The sequence below is a fragment of the Thermobia domestica genome, chromosome 11 (assembly GCF_964235325.1).
Source record: "Thermobia domestica chromosome 11, izTheDome1.hap1.1, whole genome shotgun sequence".
NCBI lineage: Eukaryota > Metazoa > Arthropoda > Insecta > Zygentoma > Lepismatidae > Thermobia > Thermobia domestica.
The window spans coordinates 61,486,993-61,501,251 of NC_137464.1; the positions used below are offsets into that span (position 1 = coordinate 61,486,993).

Below are 14,259 nucleotides of genomic sequence, written 5' to 3' on the forward strand. Positions count from 1 at the left end.
GTGGTTTCTTATCTGATTTTGATTATTTGTGTTTTAATTGGGGTTGCATTTTTGACTTTATTAGAACGGAAGGTTTTAGGATATATTCAAATCCGTCGTGGGCCTAATAAGGTAGGCATTTGTGGTTTACCACAGCCTTTTGCAGATGCAATTAAGTTATTTACTAGGGAGCAAGTTTTTCCTACTATATCTAATTATTATCCTTATTATCTAGCTCCTGTTTTTAGTTTATTTCTATCTTTGTTAGTATGATTAAGAATTCCTTATTTAAGTATTATGTTGACTTTCTCTTTAGGTTTGTTGTTTTTTTTATGCTGTACAAGTATAGGTGTGTATACTGTAATAATTGCTGGTTGATCTTCTAATTCTTCATATTCTTTGTTAGGGGGCCTTCGGGCAGTAGCACAAACTATTTCTTATGAGGTTAGTTTGGCATTGATTTTGTTATCTTTTGTATTTTTAGCTGAGAGATATGGGCTGTTGAGTTTCGGTTACTATCAGGAAGAGTTATGATTTTTATGAATTACGTTTCCTTTAGCGTTAGTTTGATTCGCTTCTTGTTTAGCTGAAACTAACCGTACTCCTTTTGATTTTGCAGAAGGAGAATCAGAACTTGTTTCTGGATTTAATATTGAATATAGAGCAGGGGGATTTGCTCTTATTTTTATGGCTGAATATGCTAGTATTTTGTTTATGAGAACTTTATTTAGTATTTTGTTTTTAGGACATGATATTTTTTCTGTTTTGTTTTTTTGTAAGGTAGTATTTATTTCTTTTGGGTTTATTTGAGTACGAGGAACATTACCTCGATTTCGGTATGATAAATTAATATATCTTGCTTGAAAGTGTTTTTTACCTTTATCCCTTAATTATCTTTTATTTTTAGGGGGCATGAAGCTTCTTTTTATTTCTCTTTTAATTTAAGTGTATTAAATTGAGAATAAGTTCTTAGAGCTTTGCTCTGTTGTATGTTTTCAAAACATATGCTTATTCTCAGCCAAAGAACTAAGTTTTATTTAATAGGAAATCTCATAAAGAGGACAGGTAAGGCACAAATAGGAAATAAGCGAAGTAGATAACTGTGAGAATTTGACCTGTTAGAATATAAGGATCTTCTACCGGCCGAGCTCCAATTCAAGTTAAAAGGATTACTGTTCTAACTATAATTCAGAATATGATTTGATTAATAGGGTAGAATTGTAGTCCTCGTATTTTTCTAGTATGGAAAAATGGTATAATTATTAAAATGAGGATTGATATTACTAAAGCAATAACTCCTCCAAGCTTATTAGGAATGGAACGAAGAATAGCGTAAGCAAATAAGAAGTATCATTCTGGTTGAATATGTACTGGTGTAACTAGTGGATTGGCTGGAGTGAAGTTTTCAGGATCTCCTAATATATAGGGGTTTCAAAGAGTGAGTAGTATTAAGGCTGTTATTATCATTAGAAATCCAATAGTGTCCTTAGTTGAAAAATAAGGGTGGAAGGGGATTTTATCTTGGTTTCTGTTAAGGCCGAGGGGGTTGTTAGATCCTGTTTGGTGGAGGAATAGGAGGTGTACTATTGATATGGCAGCTACAATAAAAGGTAAAAGGAAATGAAAAGCAAAGAATCGGTTTAAAGTGGCGTTATCTACAGCGAAGCCCCCTCAAATTCATTGTACTAATATTGTTCCTAGATAGGGAATAGCTGATAATAGATTTGTAATGACTGTAGCACCTCAGAAAGATATTTGACCTCAAGGTAGGACGTAGCCTACAAAAGCAGTTGCTATTACTAAAAGTAGAATAGCGACTCCTACTCTTCAAGTATGAAGATAAAGATAAGAACCGTAGTATATTCCTCGACCGACGTGTAAGTAAAGGCAAATGAAGAAAAATGATGCCCCATTGGCATGTAGAGTGCGTAAAAGCCATCCAAAATTTACATCTCGGCAGATGTGAATTACTCTATTAAAGGCTAATTCAATACTAGATACATAATGTATTGCTAGAAATAGACCTGTAGCAATTTGAATAATTAAACATAAACCGAGAAGAGAGCCAAAATTTCATCAGTATGAGATGTTAATGGGAGCTGGAAGGTCTACTAGGGCGTTATTGGCAATTTTAAAAAGGGGATGATGTAAGCGGATTGGTGTTGACATATGGCTTAGAAGGCCGAAGAGGACCTTGATATAATGAAGTGATCTTTACTACTGCAATTAATGTAATAAATAGGTATGTTGCTAGTATAATAGTATTTATTAAGATTGATGTTATATAAAATTTCATACCGGGGATTTCTTGATAATTTGTCATATAATGATGAGGGTCTGGTAGTGAAGTTATGTTTGGTAGCAGGAGAGGGTCGATAATTATTATAAGAATTAGGAGCAATGGAAGTAGAAAAATTAGTAGGAAAAGGTTAGTTGTTAAAGTAAATATTTCATTTGATGCTAGTCTTGTAACGTAAATAAATAGAACTAATATACCTCCTAGAAAAACTAAGAAGAGAATATAAGAAAATCAAGGAGATTCTCTTATAGTTGAAATAGTTAAACAGGTGGTAATAGTGTTGACAATGAGTATTAATCCTATTGATAAGGGATGGGATATTTGAATTAGAATAAATCTTAGAACCACTAAAATTATAAGTAATATTCAGGTTATTTTAATTTCAAGAGATAGTTTATTAAAATATTAGTTTTGGGGACTAAAGATAAGTTTATACTTTCTCTTGATGCCTTTAGAATTTTATTCATTAATGGTTTACAAGACCAACGTTTTAATTAAACTATAAAAGCTTATGAAAATATTATTTATTTTGTTTTCTTGTTTTCTAATTATTTTAGGAATAGCTTGTTTTGTTATTCAACGTAAGCATTTATTGATACTTTTATTAAGACTCGAATTTATTGTGTTGATAAGTTTTTTACTTTTGTCTTATTCTCTAGGAAGTTTGTATGTTGAAAACTATTTTTGTTTATTATTTTTAACTTTTAGTGTTTGTGAAGGTAGTTTAGGTTTATCAATCTTAGTGTCTATTGTTCGGACTCACGGAGGTGATTACTTAAATTCTTTAGTCGTATTACGATGCTAAAATATTTAATGTTTATATTGTTTTTAATACCTTTGGGCTTTAATTTTAAATTATGATGAGTTGTTCAGTTTTGTCTTATTAGTATTTGTTTTTTGTTTATATTAAGAAATAGTATGGGACTAGTTCCCTGGGAGGTAGGTTATTATTTGTGAAGAGACAGTCTGAGATATTCATTGATTTTATTAAGTATTTGAATTGTTATTCTTATAATTATAGCTAGAGAAGGCGTACTAAGAAGTTCATTTTATACTACGAGTTTTATTAGTTTAGTTTTATTATTACTTGTATTACTTTATTTGAGATTTTCTTCTTCTAGATTATTTATGTTTTATTTTATTTTATTTTATTTTTTTTTTTTTTGAGGGCTCATTAATTCCTACGTTATTTTTAATTTTGGGTTGAGGCTATCAACCTGAGCGAGTGCAGGCAGGCATATATTTGTTGTTTTATACTTTATTTGCTTCACTGCCACTTTTGATCGGAATTTTTTATTTAGAATATGTTAGGGGTAGTTTATTAATAATTAATATGAGAAGTGTAATAGATCTAGGGATTACGTACTATATATGGTATTTTACTTTAGTTGTTGCTTTTTTAATTAAAATACCTATATTTTTGGTTCACCTTTGATTACCTAAGGCACACGTTGAAGCACCTGTAAGTGGTTCGATAATTTTGGCGGGAGTTTTGTTGAAGTTAGGGGGATATGGGTTATTACGTATTCTATATTTTATAGAAAATGTAGCTGTAAATATAAATTTAATTTGATTTGGTATTAGAGTTGTGGGTATTTGGTCGGTTAGATTAGTGTGTTTGCGGCAGGTTGATGTAAAATCTTTAATTGCTTACTCTTCTGTTGCGCATATAGGGTTAGTGTTGATAGGACTATTAACGATGGGATTATGAGGATTTAGAGGTGCTCTTACATTAATGATTGCTCACGGCCTATGCTCTTCGGGATTATTTTGTCTTGCAAATATTTCTTATGAACGTTTAGGGAGTCGAAGATTGCTGATCAATCGAGGAATACTATCTTTTATGCCGAGTCTAGGGCTGTGATGATTTTTATTAAGAATTGCTAATATAGCTGCGCCACCAACATTAAATTTATTAGGAGAAATTAGTTTATTAAATAGAATCGTTGGCTGATCTTGATTGAGTATATTAGGGTTGGCTTTACTATCTTTTTTTAGAGCTGCTTATAGATTGTATTTATATTCATATACTCAACACGGAATGCCTTATTCTAATTTATATTCTTGTTGAGGGGGAAGTGTGCGAGAATATTTATTATTGATATTACACTGATTGCCTTTAAATTTATTGATCTTTTTTGCGGGACCAAGATTTTTATGATTGTAGCTGCTTGAGTAGTTTAGAATAAAATTTTAGTTTGTGGAACTAAAGAAGGTTTATTGCCCTTAGGCCATGGTTTGACCTTTTTCAATTTGTATAACTAGATTTGCCTTTTTAAATGGAATAAGTGTTTTTTTGTTTCTAACAGGCTTGAATTTTTTAGTTAATAGATATAGTGTATTTATTGAGTGAGAGGTTATTTCTTTTAATAGAAATAAAATTATTATAACTCTTCTATTTGATTGAATATCATTTATGTTTATAAGATTTGTGCTTTATATTTCTAGAATGGTAATTTATTATAGTGGACAATATATAGGATCTGAACGATATCTTAATCGATTTATTATGCTTGTATTAATATTTGTTCTTTCAATAGTTTTATTAATTGTTTCTCCTAATTTAATTAGAATCCTCCTTGGATGAGATGGACTAGGACTAGTATCATATTGTTTAGTTATTTATTATGAAAATGTACGGTCTTATAATGCTGGGATGTTAACTGCTCTTTCTAATCGTGTTGGAGACGTAGCAATTTTGTTAGCTATTGCTTGAATGTTAAATTATGGAAGTTGAAATTATGTTTTTTATTTGCATAGAGTTTTAAATAATAATGAAATAGTGATTATTTCTAGCTTAATTATTTTGGCAGCAATAACAAAAAGTGCACAAATTCCTTTTTCTGCGTGATTGCCAGCAGCCATAGCTGCTCCTACACCAGTATCAGCATTAGTACACTCTTCTACACTTGTGACTGCTGGAGTTTACTTGCTAATTCGTTTTAGAGACGTTCTATTAAGTGTTTATGCGGGGGATGTATTACTTTTATTGTCAGGACTAACAATATTTATGGCTGGCATTGGTGCTAATTATGAATATGATTTGAAGAAGATTATTGCTTTATCTACACTAAGTCAGCTTGGTCTTATAATGATAATTTTGTCTATAGGATTCCCTGTATTGGCTTTTTTTCACCTATTGACACATGCTTTATTTAAGGCATTACTTTTTTTATGTGCAGGAGCAATCATTCATGGCGTAGGAGATACACAAGATATTCGTAGAATAGGAGCACTTGTAAGTCAGATGCCTCTTACTTTGTCCTGTTTAAATGTAGCTAACTTGGCTTTATGTGGAATGCCATTTTTAGCTGGGTTTTATTCTAAGGACTTAATTTTGGAGATTTCTTCTTTGTCTTTAATTAATGTAGTCAGCTTTTTTTTATTATTTTTTTCTACAGGTCTAACTGTATGTTATTCAGTACGTTTAAGATTTTATTTAACAGGTAAGGGATTTGGGGGCACTAATATTCATTCTATCAGTGATAATGAAGGCTGGACTATGTGTAAGGGAATGTTAGGATTAGTAGTGATAGCAATTCTAGGAGGTGCTGCATTGAGTTGATTGATTTTTCCTACTGTTAATTGTGTTGTTTTACCTTTATATTTAAAAACAGGCGCATTACTTGTAAGTGTAGTAGGCTTGTGGGTTGGTATTTTATTATCAAGTTATTCTATTGGGCAGTCTTTAATGTGTGTGAAGTTTTATTTTAGCTCTACAATAATAGGAAGCATATGATTTTTACCTTACTTATCAACAAATTATATTATTAAGTTCCCTTTATATGTAGGAGGTGTATATTATAATAATATTGATCAAGGATGAAGTGAATGCCTTGGTGCTCAGGGTATATATAGTAATTTTAAGGATGGTTCAATATTAATTCAACAATCACAAGATAATTTATTTAAAATGTATTTATTAATTTTTTTATTTTTTACAATTTTTCTTTGCTTTTTTATATTTGTATATTTAGGTAGCTTATATTGAAAGCATAGTATTGAAGATACTAAGAAGAATTATATTCCTTAAATAATACTCCCTGAGAGTACTCTCTTTTTTACCTCGAAAAGGTAATGTAATATTTATACTAAGGGGGCTATGGTTATTTATTAAGAGATGTTAACGGGCTAATCTGTGATGAAGAGAATGAACGAAATGATGGAATGATGAAAGTGAAAGGAAACGGAAGAACCCCTATAAAACCCACGCACAAGGTGCTTGTCCACCACAAAGCCCATTTCGCTCGAGCTGGGATCGAACAACGGACCAAACGCATAATAAGAGGTGAACGTTGTAACAGTGAGTCATTCAATTATTAGGAACGGACTTTTCACCTTCAGAATAATGAGTTTTTCCTTAATTTTTTAAACTACACATCAGAATTTTCCCAGAAGCAGTTCATTTTGCTAAGCTAAATATGTTTTATCGATTAATATAAGACTTACGTTAAAAAATTAAGTTTAAGCAATAACCATAATTTTAGGCTATTTCTCGTTAATCATATTGTATACTAGGCCCATACGAAGGAATTTATTTTGGGAGGAGGGTCCAAAGCTTTTCTCCGGGTCCAAATTTAATCTGAGGATAAAATTATATTGAAATTTATAAAATCATCTCTAAAATTAGACTAAATTTACAGAAAAGTTTAAATTTCGAGGGTCCGGACCCCAAGGACCCACTTTCTGCGTATGTCCCTGCTTAGAGCAGTGGTTCCTAATTACTTCAGTGTTATGGACCCCTTTTATTTTTAATACATGCGCTAAAAATCTTACACTTTTAAATTTTGGTATTTGTGTAGATGTACTAGTTGAGAAGTAAGTAATAACATTAACAACTATTGGGGTACATGGTGTCTCAGTAGTATAGCGTTTACCTCTGATGTGTGAGGTCTTTGGTTCGATCCCCGGCCAGGTAAGTTTATGGTGGACACAACGTGCTCGTGGGTTTTCCCGCGGTACTCCCGTTTCCTCCCACTTTCTCATTCTACTAGTTTTTCCATCATCATTTACTTGCTTCAATCACCGTCTCCCTTAGCCTAAAGGGCATAATTGTGGGACCTTAAACTAAAAGATTTCATTTAATTTCATTAACAACTATTACATTGACGAACTTTATTTATGTTACAAGCAAATGACATGCAGTGTATATTAGAATATGGGTGTAAGGGTAAAATTCATACTTTCTTTCGGACAATTCTTTTTCACATTCAAGGAAGTTATTCAACTGCTCTCATGGAAATCAAGTATCACTTAGAAATAGTCATACTTTATCAGTTAACTCAAAGGAGTACTGCATTTTCCTTCTTTGGATAACACACGCACTTCTGCTTAAGAGTAATTGCATATGCCGACTTCCAATTTCTTGACAAAATTTTGAGAAAATTTAAGAATTCAGGATCAAACTTGGTCCAAAAACAGGAAGCACAACGTTGTCCAAGAACAAGTTTGAATTAAGAATTAGAAAGTAATTAGTGCAGCATTGTTCTAAAATAGTTTGTATTTTTTTTATTGCTCAAAGAGTTATTATTTGTGACATGCTTATAATTAAGTTCTCTGTAAAATGAATAGAAACAAAATAATAATAATAATAATAATAATAATAATAATAATAATAATAATAATAATAATAATAATAATAATAATAATAATAATAATAAGTGAAAGTTTGGAAATTGATCTTTTGAATTTTATTGGATTAATTTGAATATAATTGCTCCTTACAAAATACATTCGAAAAGTAAGGGAAACATATTGCCATCTTTTGGCGATACTCGGGCCATTATATTCAAGACAATTTAGGACAGAAGAAAGCATTTCAAGAAATAGTACAAAAAAAAAAAAAATAGACCGATAGGTGGCTAACTTGGCGATAATGCATGCTTTCAGCTGAAGTTTCTTTTGCCGACGGATGGTAAACGTCACGACACTTTTTCACCTGTACTATCAAAAGAGATTATAAAATATTGGTTTAGAACAAGGTCCGAGGACTACAAAATGGGAAACATTGATCTATCGATTCAACATTTTCAAATGAAATTATATAATATTTCTGGTTTAACGTCACACGTTTACAAGGCTAAGGAAGGCGGTAAACATTTGTATTTTATGTTCTGTATGCATAATTTAACTTTCTGATTCACGGTAAACACATCAAGAAGTAGCCTGAGCTGCAGAGAGCAATTTGGACGTTGCCATAATAATGTATTGGCATTCGAATACTAGCTTTAAGGGTGGAATCGATGGCTTTTGGGGCACTTCAGTTGAGGATTAATGATTATTCGTATACCTTCAAACACTTCTAACATCTTACCAACAACCACGCTCCATCTCATTCTCTTAATGATTCTCTAGTTATAATTGGTCCGAGCACAAATTCATCATCTGAAATTACAAGTCGGTTAGTATGAAATAAATGCTCTACACAGAAAGGAGGTAACACTATAATTCCAAACTGTATTGAGCCTCACATTATATATGTAATAAATTGCACAAATTCCAGAAATGGTGAATATGTAGAAGTCCTCCACCGTCACTTGTCTTAAAGAGCACATGCTCTAAACATTACAAGCCGTATAAAAAGACAAGGAGCCAATTTTTGAAATCATGCACAAGTCCTGAACGAAATTAGTCCTAAAAAATATCAAGTGGCAAAATCCTAAAATGCAGTGATTCTAAAAGACAAGACGACAATTTTTGTGAATGTGCAGTATCTTTTAAACTGCAGAAGTTGTAAAAATCATCTAGTAAGCACAAGTTCTAAAATTTGGAAATACTACTAAAATGTAGTCAGTGTTTCATGAGTACTTTACGCTAATTCCCCAAATTTGAAACAGAACAGGACATTCGTTCGCTGGTATCCATTTTTGGTTTCGATCACGCGCACTACACCTTCGCTCTACAATGTGCTATGTATACATGATAACAACACTCACAGAGCCGTCGCTGCGGGGAACTTGTTCAGACATATCGTGACCAGTGTTCGTAAGTTTCCTTAAGAAAATTCCCCTCGACTAACACAAAAATTTCCCTTTTCTTATCAAATTTTCCCTAGTTTGGGAAAATTCCTACGACAGGCGCTATGTGATAAGTAAGATTAATATAGTTATATTAAGGGAAGTGCCAACCACATTTGTTTTATTCATTTCCTTTTTGCCTCTATCTTTTTCTCTTTTTCCATTACTGTTTTAAACAAAAATATACACAAATACACCCATCCAACAACGGGTGCAAAGTAGTCTACTTTAAACACACAAACCATTGTTATTGTATTGGTTTGTTTCTGAACAAGAAAAGAAAAAACTAAGCATTCATACTAGTCAATCAATCAATGGGAGAATTTCCCTGGATTTTTATGTTTTGTCGAAAAAATCCCTTTTCCCCCTGCTGCTAAATTTATCTATGAAATTTTCCTAGATTAGGGAAATTTTCCTTAAGCTACGAGTACTGGTTATAACCAGTCCGACGCGAGATGCTGCGGGGCGCACTCTTACGACCGTAAGCAGTAAGACATTCACCGAACTTTCTGGACAGAAGTTGTATTTGTTCTTGAATTATTATTTTTTTATAATTTGTACACTTCAGTACTTCAGGACGAAAGCAGTTTCATTGTAGCCGTACTCATGTAGGAAAAAGGTTTTTAAATCTAGAATTCGATGATCCTGTGTACATTAATATTTTGTTGATTGTAGGAAGAGTAAGGAACAAAAACAATCGTAAATAATAGAATGGTTTGATAAGCCTAGTTATGAAACAAAAATGGAACAAAAGATTGTGGCCTTGGCCAATAATTAGTTTTTGGATCAGGGGCGACAAAATGTTTGAACGGCCCCTAAATCGAGTTTTCGTATTTTGTACAGAGTAAGCACATCATACTGGGTTAACTACAAGTTTTGGTTGGGCGACATTGCATGTAGTTCTTCAGATATAAGGCCTAAAAGAACATTTTTGTTGAAATATATTGGATTTTTTGGGCCAATTAGATCAGAGGCCACAAAATTTTTGAACGGGCCCTGAATTGAGTTTTTGTATTTTCCTCGAAATAAGAAAATCGTAACTGGTTTGGGTTTCGCTACACTCTTATGTAGTTCTCCAACAAGCTAAGAAATCATCTCTGAAATTAAAGATATTTTTTTTTTTTTTTTTTTTTTTTTTTTTTTTTTTTAGCTATCAAAAGAAACGAATGATTCGATTTGTGGTTACAAGAACAAAATATTCTTCGAAGAGAAGTTGTACAGTTTTTGTTAATGTACCATTCTTTTTTTTTTCTTATCCCTTTCTTTCTTCTTCTACCTCCTGATCTTTGTCTTTTAGTGAAGGCGTGGCTGGGAAGAATCAAGGATTTGGGACTCCCTCGACTCGACATATAACCCCGTAGAAGACATAACTTGATTAATGCCGTATTCTAGTGAGATTTTTTTCTTTCTGGCTCACCTTCAACCTTTCTACCCTTTGTCTTATCGTTTTTATTGTCTTTTTTTCCTTATCGTTCTTCTGACCGTAGGGCATCTTCGTTGTTCTCTCCTGACAAAAAAAGATAGCAAAAAAGATGACACGGTAGGGTAGGATGGAGGATGAGGTTGTATTATCCTATCACCCTCCAGTCCGTCTGTTTGGGAATAGGAAAAAAAAATGTGCTGAGGAGTGTGTGTGATTTTTTTTTTTTTTTTTTTTTTTTTTTTACTTCTGCTTGTAGATAATGAAAGAAGATGATGAAGGATATGTTGTCCTCGAAACTGATGACATAGCTACTTCCCAACATGAGAAAAGTGGATGCGATCGTTAGGAGAAACAAAAAAACTATTCCCGAATGCATTGGAACTTAAGAACAAGACAACTATATAAAAAAAATCATCGATAGAGAATGAAAAAAGATAGCAGAAGGAAAGCACATGGAGAGAAATTATATTCAAGGTGTATTTTAAAAGGAAGATTCACTTTGCGAATATACTTTTAGAAATTAGTGAAAGGACTTGGCATGCGTATGGATTATGTATCACGTGAGTCTGTGCTGCTAGCCCGGTTAACTACAGTATATACAAGGTACACTTGTAAAGTAAAGTCTGCTACGGGAATATAATTTTAGTAGGCAGTGAAAAAGGATTTTCCACGCGTATAGCGTCATGTGATTATCATCTTTATGCCTGTTCTTTCAAATTCAGTTGATTATGTTGAAGGTATACTTTTACAATAAGATCCGCTTTGTAAATAGTCTTAGAAAAACCGTGTACTTTTGTTTTAGTTTAACACCTGACGTTTATGTTCCGAAGCTAATGAAAACTGTAGTGATAATAATGAACTAAATCAGAGGGAACGGAAGATCCCCGAGAAAGCCCACGCACATGATCTTTGTCCACAGGAAAGACAACTGGAATATAACCAGGGACCCCACGCATTAGAGATGAACACTCTTACCAGTGAGCCACCACAGCCCCAACTATATATGCGTACAGCATCATATGAGTATTACCTCTGATGCTTGTTCCATAAATCAAGGGCGGATCCAGGGAGCAATCGGGGCAATTGCCCCTCCCCCCAGAAGAAGAAACTTTCTTATTTTATATATATACGGTGTAAATAAAACCCATCCCAGAGTATGGAGCTGTTAAAAGTACCTCTAAGTAGCAGTATTCTATTACAACCCACCGCTCTCCCCTAAAAGTCCACCCTGGATCTGCCCCTGCCATAAGTTTAGTTGGATATGTACAATGTACTCTTTTAAAATATGGACAGCTTTAGAAAACAGAAAAAGAAGTACTACATATGCGTATAGCGTGGTATTACTGTTGGCTTGTTCTACAAGTCCAATTTAACTTGCAGCTGAAGTTACCTGATAGCTAGATGAGTATTAAAATAGAAAACCTCATTAGCAAAGAATAAAACTCATTAGCAAACTCATCATAAAGTTGTTATTTTTAATTTTTTTAAAGGTTATAAGACGTCATCGACAAATATTTGAGGCTTATAGGTCCAATGTCCGTATCGTAAGGTTTCATAGAGAAAAGCTCAATCATTTTTTTTTTTTTAAAGATCTCGACTATTACACAGTCGCTCTACTTTACTTTAGTCTAAATGGAGATTTTCACACAATTTACCTTCTGTCCAAATGATCTTCTCTGTAGCTTGTTAGGTGTGACGCCCTTGTCCATTACCAAAGTAGACTGTTAGAATTATATCTGTTGTTCCGAGAGGAGAAAATCAATATATATGATGGAAAGCGCAATGACGGAAGAGTTGAAAAATGAAAAATAGCAATTAATTTCTTCTGAGAAAAAAATATGCCTACAAAAAGGTCTTATACATTTTCTTAAGAACACTTACCTGTAATATTTACGCTATGCCTACCGTTTCCAAGACAACACATCATGAAAAGCAATTATCACCGAGACATCAGAGTCATCTGACGTTACTTTCTGACAACTTAATTCTTCGTTTTACTAAAACCAGAGCTGCCAATGAAAGCTGATTAACGCATTGTCGCTTCTTATGAGTGACATGCATTTTTTTAAAAGTATTTATTAACCTCCAATACACTTAGTTCTATAGCTCTATTACGGTACTGTGTGATAAATAAGTCAAACTTCGATCGGATTCCACACAAAAATGCCAAAGGATTTTTCTTTTATGTTTTTTTTATTTATTTGTTTGTAAAACACTGCTATGAATGAAGCCATCGTCGGTTTAGCGACTGGTGTCGGACGTGGCGCTTAACAATAACCAAAACCCAAACAATAGTCTTTATCTCACGAAAACGTCGATCAAGGGTTCATAGAAACCCAGTTCGTCTTGCCGTTACAGTAAACGATGCTGACATAGACCATTCGAAAACAGCGACCTACTTGGGTATCACATTTGATCACCATCTTACATGGCGTCCACACCTCGCTACGGTCGTAAGCAAAGCCAAAAACAAATTGAATTTACTTAAAAGTTTTACTGGTACAACGTGGGGTCTCCGTTCCACTACACTCATCAACACGCATAAGGTCTTCCTCCGTCCCGTTCTTACGTATAGATTCACCGCATGGATATCAGCAAGCGCAAGACGTCACGGAATGCTCTTAATAATGGAAAGACATGCTCTCCGCCTAGCATACCGCATTAAATTACCGAGTCCGACCCGTGTCCTATACGACCGTATTACCTTCCCACACCTTCTTTACCACCTCGAAGCCCTCCGACTCAAATATATCAACCAACGCTATGACAGTGAACATGCTCTCTTCTTCGAAACAGTTTACAACGACGCTCCCTACATACAAAACAACTGCCATGCACCTATACCTCCCTCATTGCTTTTTGCACTGTATAAATATACTGTTTCTCCAGATCATTCCGACTATGGCATCCACATGCTCAGCACGTCAACCATCCCGGCGCATATATCACCTTCATATCATGCTCAGTAAATCCACTTGTTACTAACAGGACCTCCTTACGTTTCTCATCAGGTCCAGAGACGCTCATGGACAGAAAATACCCCAGAATTCACAGCATCTCATTCTCATTTCATTTTGCAAATTACTCCCAAACAGCATATCCATTCCTGGACTCCGAACTGTCTAAGCTGATAATAAAGAAATGCTTATCGATAAAGTTTATAAATGTCTCTTTTCCTAGCTAAAAATTCTTCCTACTGCATTAATATATGAAATCTCTTTCCCTAGTGGAGGGTACAGCCCTCGCAATGGGTGCTAGTTACTCCGCAGCTAGCAAGCAAAAAACAAACAAAGAGAAAGTTGTTTGTAAAGTAAAATGAATCAACGTATTAATGTTCTAGATATGAACATTGCTTCCCTATACATAGTTGAAGATATCTAAAATGAGTCCCTAAGAAGACTGAGGAGGTATATACAGTACACATTTTAACAGATTAACTGCCACAAGAGTTGAATTTAACTCACGCTAGTTTAAAGCGTCGTGAACCAAACATAACTCACACGTATCTTTATCTTAGGAGCCGCATGGTGCGCAGGTGATTC

The 14,259-nt window shown here is 33.7% G+C and overlaps 1 protein-coding gene and 1 pseudogene across 2 annotated transcripts in view; both read left to right on the plus strand.

Annotated features, from left to right (window-relative positions):
- Positions 1-14,259, plus strand: part of LOC145664099 (neural cell adhesion molecule 2-like) — a 791,671-nt gene that overhangs the window by 471,864 nt on the left and 305,548 nt on the right. The gene's annotated exons all lie outside the window — the stretch shown is intronic.
- Positions 4,512-6,269, plus strand: LOC145664411 (NADH-ubiquinone oxidoreductase chain 5 pseudogene; annotated as a pseudogene).